General features: G+C 41.3%; 1 pseudogene; it reads left to right on the forward strand.

Annotated features, from left to right (window-relative positions):
* The first annotated feature begins 507 nt into the window (after positions 1-507).
* Positions 508-1,332, forward strand: LOC148647664 (uncharacterized; annotated as a pseudogene).
* Positions 1,333-12,605: the final 11,273 nt, after the last annotated feature.

Consider the following 12,605-nt stretch of genomic DNA (forward strand, 5'->3'; position numbering starts at 1 on the left):
GTGATCAGAAAAAGGAAACAATTGTTACCCCCGTCTTTTCCGTCAATTTTTTTTAACTTGCTAATGCATCAGACACACTTCCTGGCGTATTGTGTTTTAAATAAAATAGGAGTGCTTTTCCCTGGTATTAGCTCATCGGTATGGTGGAAGTTTGATCTGTACCATACTGTATACAGGTACAGACTTCAAGCTGCACCACTGTATCGCTTTGGTAAGGAGACAGACTATGGCCAAAATCACTAAGACATTCTCACACCAAATAATGAAGATGAAAAGAAACGGGAAGTCAACACGAGACATTGTACAGCATTTGGCTTGGATGGACATCTTCGTTTGTGAAAGCACAGTGAGCCGACATTATAAAGGGGAGAGGAGGCAAAGAGAATCTAAACCAAGGACGATTCAAAGGTAAATAACTTTCTAAAAATATTTTTCTTGCATGTAAATACAATTCCGCACATTATTTTTATAACTAACTGTTGATCTCTTTTTTTTCCAAGTCCTATTGTGCGAGCCATCGACAGACTGACAGATGAAAATGATGAGCTACCGGCGATGCAAGTTCAAAGACAGCTGTGGGCTGACCTTGGTGCGAGCGTGAATCCGACATCGATTAGAAGAGTGCGCAGAAGGCTTGGATGGAGATACAAAAAAACCAACACATGCCCCATTATAAGGGTTTAAACAAAGGAAAGACTCAAACAAGTGCTCCAATGGATTGAACAGAGGGAGGCATTTCATGATGTACTTTTCACTGACTAAACTGTGGCTCTGGAACAGTTTTCAACAATGTCATTTTGTAAAAAGGGGTGATGTGTGGACAAGCCAAAGCCCAAACATCCACTGAAGGTTCACGTCTGGGGGGGTATATCTAGAAGAGGCCCGGGACCACTTCTTATTTTCTAAGGAATTAATTATTCGAGGAAATCGTGGTGAAACAGCATGCCGCCCCATATATCAGGGAGCACTTTGGATCAAGGCACGGTCTCTTTCAAGACAACGATCAGAAACACACAGCAGCAAGGGCGAGGCTTGTAGCAGAAGGAGTGAACTGGGTGAAAAGTCCGGCCGAATCCCCAGATTTAAATCTAATAGTGATGGTTTGGCATTCGCTGAAAGACTATGTTCGGAAAACTGCTGAACCCAGCACAAAGTCAGCACAAACTGATCGATGCGATCTATAAATTCTGGGAGGAAGAACTGACCGAACAAAGTTGCAACAATTTTATTAACAGGCTGTTTCGTGTTCTTCCTAGGATTTTTGACTGGAGCGGGGCACATTCAGGAATGTGAGTCTGATAAAGAATGAATAAAAGCATTTAATTAAAAATGCGTTTGCGTTTGTCTGGTTATTTACTTTGTAATTTGTGGTCCCTTTAACTGTTTTTACATCTACTGTATTGCTTTGAGATGCCACTTTTAAAGGTTATATATAAAATAAAGTTTTTTTTTATTGTTATAGAGAAACATGATCAGATTTTCCATGGTTCAGAAAAAAAAGATCTAAAGTATACTAGTTTGTCACTCTTCTCATTCCCTCTTTGTTAAATGGCTTTTCATACTTATCTGATCAATCTAACTGCCTATTTTCTGTGTTTTCTCTATCCTGCTAGATTTGCAATTATTCTGAACATTTTCTTTTTGAAATAACTCATTTCTAAATACCTTTTTTCACTGTTAACATCTTGCAGCAACTCTGCGACAAAATATACACTTAGCTCAACCTGCTACCAATATTGTCCTGCTACCAACATTGAAAAAAAAATCTTAAGATATCTATATTTATGTCTTTATTTAGTGGTTTCATTAGTGACCAAGGCTAAGCTTTCTTGGAAAAATGTATTTTATGTAAACCATGTTTGCTATTAATTCATTTAGGGCTCACTGACAGAATTGCTGTTTTTTATGCATGCCAAAAAAGTTTGGTGCCGTCGTCTCCACTTTAAAGGTACTGGAAGGTACCGTGCTGGAAGAGTTTTACCTCGGAACGTTTGCCCAGCGTACTAATATAGGCACATCCCGGAAGTTAGACTTCATTGTGTAATGAAGAAATGTTAAATACTACTTCTTAGCGTAGATAAAAAAGCTTGGATTCCCATGGACAGTATCTTATACACGTCTTTGTTGATCTCTTGAGGATCCTTGTGATATTTTGAGCTCTCATTGAATGATAAAAGTGTCGCAGTTTAAATTATTGTTAGAAATTATTAAATGCTCTGTTAAAAGCAAGGAAGTTTTTATATCTGTTATAGTAAAAGAAAATGGCAGACGAACTAGGGATTGAACAGTTTTTCAGTGCTTGTACAATCAATGGAAATGTTCAAATAAATGTGACAAAGAAATAAACAAAAAAGTAAGTTATTCCTTTATCCTATTGGCTAGCTAATGTCCCATCCTTGTTAGTTAGATCAACGAAATGCTGTGGTGGGTGTTACCTTTTGTCGAAAAAATAAAGTCTTTTCATTTAAAATGACAGTTGAAATAGTGTGGACCAGCGTAATACTTTTTACAGATACATACAAATACAGAGTTTTACTGGTGGAGTTCATACAGCTGTGTCTGGATATCTTGGTCAAATATTCGGCTAGTGTGTATGGTCTGTTTAGGGTTCTGTAGCATTCCACACGGCTGGGCAGCTTGTTCCTCCCTCACGCTGAAGACTCAACCACTTGAAAATACCTGTGAAACCGGTTTAATTCGTCACAGCCAGCACTCCTGCAGAGAGTGATGAAAACCACATGTAAGACTTTGGTGCTTAAAATGTTTAGGGAGAAATGGAGATTGGAGTTTGACTTGCGGAGTTAAGAGCTGCCTTTATTTTCTTCTCCATTACCACCTGCCAGCAAGCTCTACCGCGCCCATACCAGAGAGAGACACACAACTTGCTAATAAAGCACCTTGAATTGAGAGAGAGAGAGAAACACCCAGGGGTACAGAACCAGGGAACTATTTACATATTAAAACTATTTCCCAAATTTAATATGTGCTTTTCTGTATTTATTGTCCATAATATTGCTATTCTACTTTTTCAAAGAAATGTTTGTTAAAAGAAAAGTCACAGCACCAGTTGAATTTGAACACACAGACACTGGTTTACAAGTCGGGAACATAGACCACAGTACCACCAGCAAGGTCACGTGAAGAGAGGTGAAACAGCCCTACACATACAGAATCAACAGACATTGTACATTGTACTACTGTGTTGCAGTACATGAATATAATTATATCGATATTAATTTCTTTAGATAAGCGATTCCATATTATATTCCCTATTAATCAAATTATTTTTATAACCACTTTTTATACACGCTATTTCACATGATAGTTAAAGACTTTGATGCTTAAACTGTTTAGGGAGAAATGGAATACTGGTGTGTACTTTTTTCTTTAAAGTACCGATTCCTGGAATCGGACTGGCTGACACCCTTCTGAAGTGGTACCATAATCTGTGTTATATGGAAAAGAAAGCGTAGATAAAAAGCTTGGATTCTCATGTATCTGATACAAGCATCTTTTAATACAGTCTCTGTTGTGCTCTTGAGAATCCTTCTGATATGTTGAGCTCTGGTTGAATGATAAGTGTCGCAATTTAAATAATTTCCATTGTTAGAAATTATGAAACGCTCTGTTAAAAGCAAGGGAGTTTTTATGTCCGTCACAGTAAAAGAAAATGCCTGACTAAGTAGGGCTTGGACAGATTCCAAGTGCTTGTACAAATGTGCTTAAGAAATTAGCAAAAAAAGAAATTCCTTTATCGTATTGGCTAGCTAATGTCCTGTCCTCGTTAATTAGATCAACGAAATGCTGTGGTGTTTGTCAAAGAAAAAAAAAGTATTTTAGTTTAAAATGACGGTTAGAAAGAATGTGGACCAGCGTAATACTTGTCCAAAGTCATTCATTATTAATACTATTAGTAATATCTTCGGTAAAAGCTTTGATGCATAAAATATTTATGATAAAGGTAGGTTGTGTACTTTTGCCCAACTGAGCAATCTTGCTTTCATAAAATATACCAACTTTTTAATGACTGATGATTAACATGCTGTAATACACAGTTTAAATAAAGCTCAAATGCTGTACATGAGAGGTTAAGCTTTATTGGCTCCTCCTGGCGGTTTTACAAGATGATTCCGGATACTTTCCGGTATGACGTCAAATGACACGTTACACCGTGTAATACTGTGTTTTGATGCGACACGCGGTATGTGTACCGCGAAATACCCCACGCATTTTGAATGGCTGCATCTGTATGTGTGGACTGTGATGGTCCTCTGGTTCATCTTCCTCATCGGCTCCGGCCTGAAATCAGAGAAGCCAAGGTGCTTACCTTTCTCTCTGATCAGCTTTGTTGCCTTCTCGTATGAGGAGTCTGTGGCCATGTAGGCCTCCATGTATCTCTCTGCCTTGTTGTCTTGAAGGCAGTAGAGATCTCCAGCCACAAATTGCAGGATCCCTCTCAGGAAGGTCACAAAGAAGGTCTTTGCAGTTGGCATCGTCTCTCCTTTTCTGGTCCAGTGGAAACGGATTAGTTTCCTCTTGTCTGCCATCTTCTCTTTTTCCTGGAACAAAGAAAAAAGGAAAAATGGAGAGAAAGAGAGAAAGAAAAGACCCTATGGGGAGGATGATTTAGCTGCTAAAGGAGCAGCAAGGGATCCCTGGCCTTTGTCCTTGTGGGCAAAGCCCAGCTTGGTGCAGGCGCAGGACGAGGCCTTCGCTGGTCTTGAGGAGGGAGACAGGTGCTTGTGGTGAGCCACACGCACTCGGTCCCGGCTGAGAGGCAGGAGAGGCAGAGAGAGAGAAGAAAGCGGAAAGTGCTTCCGGGTCTCGAGGAGAGACTGAGTGCCATGGGCAGGCCACGTACACCCACTCAGCCAAGAGGCCAAGGAGGCAGAGAGAGAGAGAGGGAGCGGACAGCGCTTCCGAGTCTCGAGGAGGAAGCAAGCGCTGCGGGCAGGCCACGGGCACCTACTCCCAGCCAAGAGGCCAAGGAGGCAGAGAGAGAGAGGAGAGGAAAGCACTGGTTCCCACCGAGCTCAGCTGCTGCTTGGCCTTAACCCCCTGGGCTCAACGCAGAGTGATATCAGCTCAAACACTCTTTGGGGTTCTGGAGGGAGAGCAAGAGAAAAGGGGAGGGGAGAGGAGAGGAGAGAGCAGAGAGAGAATGTTGCTGCTGGATCCCACCCAGCTCAGCTGCTGCTTGGCCTTAACCCATGTTAATGATTAACATCACTGAAAGTCTAACGAGTTTATGATTTAAATTCTTAACTGGAAAAAGATTGTCCCTCAGCAGTGATCAGGATTTTTAACCAGGCATTTTCTGGCGACAGCTCAAATGCTGTACATGAGAGGTTAAGCTCCGTTTGCTCCACCTGGCAGTTTTACAAGATGATTCCAGATACTATTATCATAACCCGCATTGTGATGAGCCATGCCTACCACGTTTTAATGCAGCATACTACACATTTTGAATGACTGGATCTGTACTTTAATATTTGTGTGGGGAAATCTCTTGTCAAATATCTACCTTATCTTGAAGGCGTTGGATACACAGCAATCAAATAAACTGAAGAAAGATGTGAAGACGGGGGTTTGAATTTAATCCTTTCTGTAGGGGGTTTAGACTTCTAAGTCACAAGCTGGGGTTTATGGCAGGAAAGGGGGTTAACTGATAAGGATTGCAGATGCAAGCTAGGAACCCCCCTGGGTGTAATGTTAAACTGACCATTTGCCCAGAACATCGTAAACTGGCCAAATACCATGAACCCCCCTCTTTACCATCAGACCGAGTGACGTCAGAAACGGAGAAGAAAACACTATATAACCCAAAAGTTTGTAACAGTACGTTGAACAATACTTCGGTTTTGTTGTTTCTTGCGGGAAACAAGACTTCGGCTTTATTGTTCCTTGCATGCAATAAACTCATCTGTTTTACTTCATCTCGGGATCAAGAACCTTATTTCTTCTGTTACAACAAATTTGGCGTAGTCGGCGGATGCTCCAGAAGGCGCAGAACTTCCCATCGGCAGGAGAGACGGTCAGCGCGCACATAACTAAGAGGTAAGGACTCCTCTTTTATTTAAAAGTCCCGACTCTCTCTGACCGATTGGGAAATCTCTGCTCCCTGCGAGAATCGCCCGAGATGACGGAGTAAACGTGAGTTTCTGAATTCCTCTGGCCCGGGGAAGGCACCGGTGTATGTAATGGGTTGGTTGCTGTAAGCCCAGAATTTAGTCTGGCAGGGGTTCCGCGGTATTGTGTACAGGCGTTCGAAGCTGGTGTATGCCTTAATTGCGCGTGGAGTTTTGAACGGGTTTTGGACCCTTACCGTGAAGTTCAGGACTGGTGTGGGTCTTAATTGCACCCGGAGTTCTGAAGGTCAGAACTGGTTTGGGTCTTAATTGCACCCGGAGTTCTGAGGCTCAGAATCGGTGTGGGCCTTAATTGCGCCCGGGGTTCTAGAGCAAGTGGTGCATTAAATGCACGTAGTTCAGGACTGGTGTGGGTCTTAATTGCACCCGGAGTTCTGTGGCTCGGGATCGGTGTGGGCCTTAATTGCGCCCGGGGTTCTGGAGCTGAGTGGTGCATTAAATGCACGTATAATCCAGGATTGGTGTGGGCTTTAATTACGCCCGGGGTCCTGAGATTAGCTACGCCTTGATCGTGCACAGATTGGAGTGGCGTGGTTTCTGGCGTGGCGTGGTTTTTTTTTTGTTTTAAAGGAAACAGGAGTAGAAGAGATATATGTATGTATGTTTTTGGTGTTTTCCTTGTTTGTGAAATACATATACACACGCACGACACTAACATAAACACACCTCATAATAAAAGAGCAAAGCATTAAGTAGCAGGATTTAAAGGACGTTGAGACCCGAGAATCGCCCTGATTGAGCTCAGTGCGTAAGTCCACCCCGGGGCAAAAGCAGCGATGCTGGCGTTCTGGGGATGGTGAATTACTGATCAAGAAAGGGGGTTTTCGAGGTCTCGTTTCTTACCTGTGAACAGTGCGGTGTAAGTTACCTCACACACGACAAAAGTAAATCTTAAAGAGACCGAACATGTGCGCTAACTGATGGTTTGAGAAAGTGGTGGAAGGGTCCGTTTAAATATCGGAAAAGTGTAAGTAGATCTGGCCCAACACATTTACAATGAGGGACAGAAATATCAGGACTATTATACTGAAAATTGGGGAATTGGATCTTGGGTAAAGTCTGTGTTTGGGGCCTGGGGCGGAACTTTTTTACAGTGTTTATTTGTAGGAATAGTATTGTTTATATGTATAATTGTAATCATCACGTGCACAAAAACATGTATCACATCTTGCCATAACCGTGGAACGTACAATGTCATGGCAATACATACCTGTTCGCCAAGAAAGGAAAGATCTGCCCTGACATTGTATGTATAAAAATAGGCTACACTGACATATGCCATATTTTATAAGGGGGGAATGAAGAAAGATGTGAAGACGGGGGTTTGAATTTAATCCTTTCTGTAGGGGGTTTAGACTTCTAAGTCACAAGCTGGGGTTTATGGCAGGAAAGGGGGTTAACTGATAAGGATTGCAGATGCAAGCTAGGAACCCCCCTGGGTGTAATGTTAAACTGACCATTTGCCCAGAACATCGTAAACTGGCCAAATACCATGAACCCCCCTCTTTACCATCAGACCGAGTGACGTCAGAAACGGAGAAGAAAACACTATATAACCCAAAAGTTTGTAACAGTACGTTGAACAATACTTCGGTTTTGTTGTTTCTTGCGGGAAACAAGACTTCGGCTTTATTGTTCCTTGCATGCAATAAACTCATCTGTTTTACTTCATCTCGGGATCAAGAACCTTATTTCTTCTGTTACAACAAAACCAACACCAGTAGGATATCCACCTTTAATATGAAAACCTTCCCAACATAGGACAAGTGTTTATTCTTCCATAACCATACATTTTCTAATCTCTGTAACCAATTATGTTGAGCTGCTCCTTGTCCCTTAAAAAAACACCCAAAATCCATATTGATCCTTCACAGTTCTCCAGTCTCAATAGTGCATCTGTCCGTCCTCTCCATAACCCAGAGAACTTCACCATACTTATTATACTTACATACTCCCAAAAATAATTATCTTATAATCTGTACAAAGCATTGTCAAAGGTCTCCAGTTTCTCAAATCAGTTGTCTATCCTTTTTTAAATGCAAGGTTAATACACCTTCACACATGGTCCCCCATTTGTCTTTTACGAAGAATATGCCCCCATATTTTGCAACAACATCAGTCCCAATACAACCCAGAAAACCTGAAAACTCTGTAGGCAGCCCATCAATACCCAACACTTTACCTGAATTTATTCCTAATAGAGCCGCTCTCAGCTTCTATAAATGAAAAGGTTTCTCAAGTCTCTTTTGTGCTCCTCTGGGATCTGCGTCTTGTTTTCCAGAAAACTCCCTCAGTTCCTCATCTACTTTTTTGCTAGAAAGAAGGTTCTGGTAGAAAACAGTCTCTGCTTCCAACATTCCTTTGTTCTCCATGACCACAACACCGTCCTTATTCTGAACTCCCTCCATCATCCTTCTCCTTTGTTTTTGCTTTATTTGACTGAAAAGAAGGCGGAGCAAGTTATTGAAATAGCTATTAGAGCTTTTTATTATTTTTCAATACTTTTTACAAAATTTCCAGGTATGTGAGCAATACCATTCCAGGTCCTGTCTTGTTGTTGCATATAAAATGTTGTCTTTTATATATTTGTCTCAATTTTGTATCCAGGCTGGGAGACACACGGGGCAAAATCTACAAGAATTTTCATCTTTTTTGTCAGGACCACAACATGAAAAATTGATCTTTGAAGAAGAAAAAAAAATCTGTTTCTTGTTGTTTTGTCTTTTTCTTCTGCATATTTCTGTCTGGTGAGTGGAAACAGTAAGACATGTTAGAAACGTGGTTTACATTTACTGCCCAAGGGGTTAGCTTCAATTTAAGCCCTAGACTAGATCTCTACTATCTATACTTCCAGCTATATTACAAAATGTTTGATGGAATTCATTACAGATGGAAATTGCCTCTGTGACACTAACAGGTACTAGAAATGCAGTCTGTCAGTTAGTAACAGGTAATGCAGTGAGAGTATTAGTGATGCCATGTTCATTTATATCTTTGGTTTCATTTTCTAGTCTGTAACTTTGCAGCTTTTTTATTAATCCTGGATGTGGGTGTTTAAGAGTCAAGAGACACTTGTCCAGCCTTCCTCTTGCCCCTGCTTCTCATCTTCCTCACTGGCACATCAGCCTATTAGGAAACATTTCTACAGAACTCACACACAATTTTAATGAAACAATTCATTTGCATAAATTAAGGAATGTGAATACAAATGAGCTCTGACTGTTTCACAGTGTTAGAAAGCATAATAAGAAATTTCTATGATGTATGAAATTAAAGTGTGCAGCTGCAATCAAAGAGCTACAGTATTAATAGGGATCAGAGTGGTGCAGCCAACTTTGAGCACTGAAACAGATGTATAAAATGTATCTATGAGGGAAAAACCTTTACACATTAGAATATTTTCTAGAGTTGTGAAAGGTTAGTTCTATTTAATGTTCACATTCCTGTAATTAATTTTAACTTCTCCTCAATGTTAAAGACGTGGCTACATCCTTTTCTAAGAATACATACTAAAAACTTATTTTTGTAAAAAAATGTGTAATACTGATTTGATATCAAATGATAAGGAATATTAACATTGAACCACGCAACTAAAGAATTTTGGCAGTTAAAAATATCAGCAACACTTTATAATAACTTTCATTAATGAGTCAATAACAAACATTATATAATGATTAACAGATCGTTAGTTCATGTACATTCACAATTATAAATGCCATTAAATGATAATTCATGTTTTAGATAATGCATTTTCAAATAATAATAGTTTGTTGTTCATGATTTGTAGTCTGTAAAACTGTCTATTTCATGTTTCTGCCTGCTTTGTAACATGTAAAGTGTAAAAACCTGCGTACATTCTTTCAATCTTTACATATAATGTATTCAAAGTTGTAGATCTTTTGCAGTACCTTAAGTTGAAAAAGATCACTGAATGAGGGACATCATGGATGTAGCTTTCATTTAGGAGAATTTTGCTGGTCTACAGCGATCTGCATGGAGTACTGATATACAGAAGACATGATGGATGGATTAATACCCCCATTCATTTCTTTTCTTTGTATAATTCAATTCAACTTTCAATTCAACTTTATTGTCATTAAACTTACACAGGTGCATAGTATAATGAATGTTTCTCATTAGTCACTCAGGTGCAGTATATAATAGGACAGAAGATAAGACAATAGACAGTAACACAATAGCAATAACAGTAACATGTAATAACATAACATAAATAACATGTAATCAAGTAATCAAAACTGTGCAAAATTCGACAAACAGAGAAAATATAACAGGACAAAAACAGTGCAAGGTAATTCTTGGAACCATGCAAATAGTATGGTTAATTAATAAATATTAATTATTATTACGACCGGTACAGTTTTACTGGGCTATTGAGGGGAAAGTACAATTTCGGCTTACGTGTGTGTAGTGGTGTAGGAGTACAGTCATTGTGGGTACAGGAAGATGTTAGGAGAGATCATAATATGGTGGGAGGGAGTGGGGGCCTCACCAACTTGACAGCTCTGGGGAAGAAGCTATTTTGGAGTCTAGTTGTGTGCGACTGGAGTGACCGGAACCTTCTGCCAGATGGTAGGGGAACAAACAAGTGACTGGGGTGAATGGGGTCAGATATAATTTTGGTGGCTTTTTTCAGACTCCTGGTGTTGTATATTTCCTGGATGGATGGTAAGGCACTGCCGATGATGTGTTGGGAAGTTTTGACCACCCGCTGTAGTGCCTTACGGTCGGATGCGGTGCAGTTGCTGTACCAGACTGTGATGCAGCTGGTCAGTATGCTCTCCACCGTACATCTGTAGAAGTTGGTGAGGATCTGTGGATGTAGGTGTATTTTCTTCAGCCTTCTCAGGAAGTACAGCCGCTGTTGTGCCTTATTGATGAGACTGGAGGTGCTCAGTGTCCATGTAAGGTCCTTAGAGATGTGAAGACCTAGGAATCTGAAGTTATTCACCATCTCCACCGAAGACCCTTCAATGTAGATGGGGGAGTGAACTTTTCCTTGTCTCCTGAAGTCAACGATCCGCTCTTTGGTTTTGCTGATGTTGAGACATAGGTTGTTGGTTCGGCACCAGTCTGCAAGTTGTTTTATCTCCTCCCTGTAGGCAGTCTCATCATTGTCAGTGATCAGGCCCATGACTCTGGTATTGTCAGCATACTTGATGATGGTGTTTGTACTGAACTTGGCAGTACAGTCATGGGTGAACAGGGAGTAAAGCAGTGGGCTGAGCACACAGCCTTGAGGGGCACCAGTGTTAAGGGTGAGTGTGTTGGAGGTGAGGTTGCCAATCCTGACAGGCTGGGGTCTGCTGGTGAGGAAGTCTGGGATCCAGCTGCAGAGGGTTGTATCTAAACCTAGAGCCCTGAGTTTCGTAGAAAGTTTTATGGGTATGATGGTGTTAAATGCTGAGCTAAAGTCAATGAACAGCATTCTTGTATAGGTGTTCCTTTTATCTAGGTGGGTTAGTGTGGTGAGTAAAGCTATAGAGATTGCATCCTCTGTGGAGCGGTTTGTGCGATAGGCAAACTGTGGAGGATCCAGTGTTTTTGGAATGCTGGCTTTAATATGTGGAATAAGTAGTTTTTCAAAGCACTTCATTATGATGGGGGTGAGCGCAATAGGGCGGTAGTCGTTCAGGCATCTGGGGGCTGATTTTTTCGGTACTGGCACGATGGTGGTCATCTTGAAGCAGCTAGGTACAGTGGCCTGAGCCAAGGACAGGTTGAAGATGTCGTGCAGACATCAGCTATCTGCCAGGCACATGTTCTGAGTACCAGGCCAGGGATACCATCAGGTCCAGCAGTTTTAGGTGTGTTCACTCTACTTAGTGATTTCCACACATCTAGCTTGGATAGTGTGGGGGGTGGGGTGGCAGGGGAGTCAGTGGTCCAGGTGGTTGGTTCAGGGTTTTGAGCTTCAAGGCGTGTGTAGAAGGTGTTAAGCTTGTTTGGAAGGGAGGGGTCAGTAGCGCTTACAGGGCTTGTTTTGCTCTTGTAGCTTTTGATTGTATTTACGTCTTGCCACATGTGTCGTGGGTTGCATCTTTGAACACACTCCAGTCTGTGCACTCAAAACAGTCCTGAAGCATTGATTCTGCCTCTTTGGTCCATGTTTTTACAGTTATAACTGGAGCCTTGGTGCGTTTGAGAAGTAGGCTGTAGGCTGGGAGTAGGAACAGGGAGATGTGGTCAGATTGTCCAAGAGGGGGGTGAGGTACTGCTTAGTAAGCACCGTGTACAGTAGTATAAACAAGGTTAAGTGTGTTGTTTGCCCTGGTGGGGCGGTCAATGTGTTGGTTGTAGCTAGGCAGGACTGATTTCAGATTTGTATAATGTTAGTATGCCCAGAGGGGTTGGGCAGCCAGTTGACCTTGGACTCCTAGAGGTTTATTCATCTCCTTACTAAGGAGTTTTTGGTTACTCTCCTCCACTGTCTTCTGG

Source organism: Lepisosteus platostomus, chromosome 15 (assembly GCF_059453375.1).
Source record: "Lepisosteus platostomus isolate fLepPlt1 chromosome 15, fLepPlt1.hap1, whole genome shotgun sequence".
Classification (NCBI taxonomy): Eukaryota; Metazoa; Chordata; class Actinopteri; order Semionotiformes; family Lepisosteidae; genus Lepisosteus; species Lepisosteus platostomus.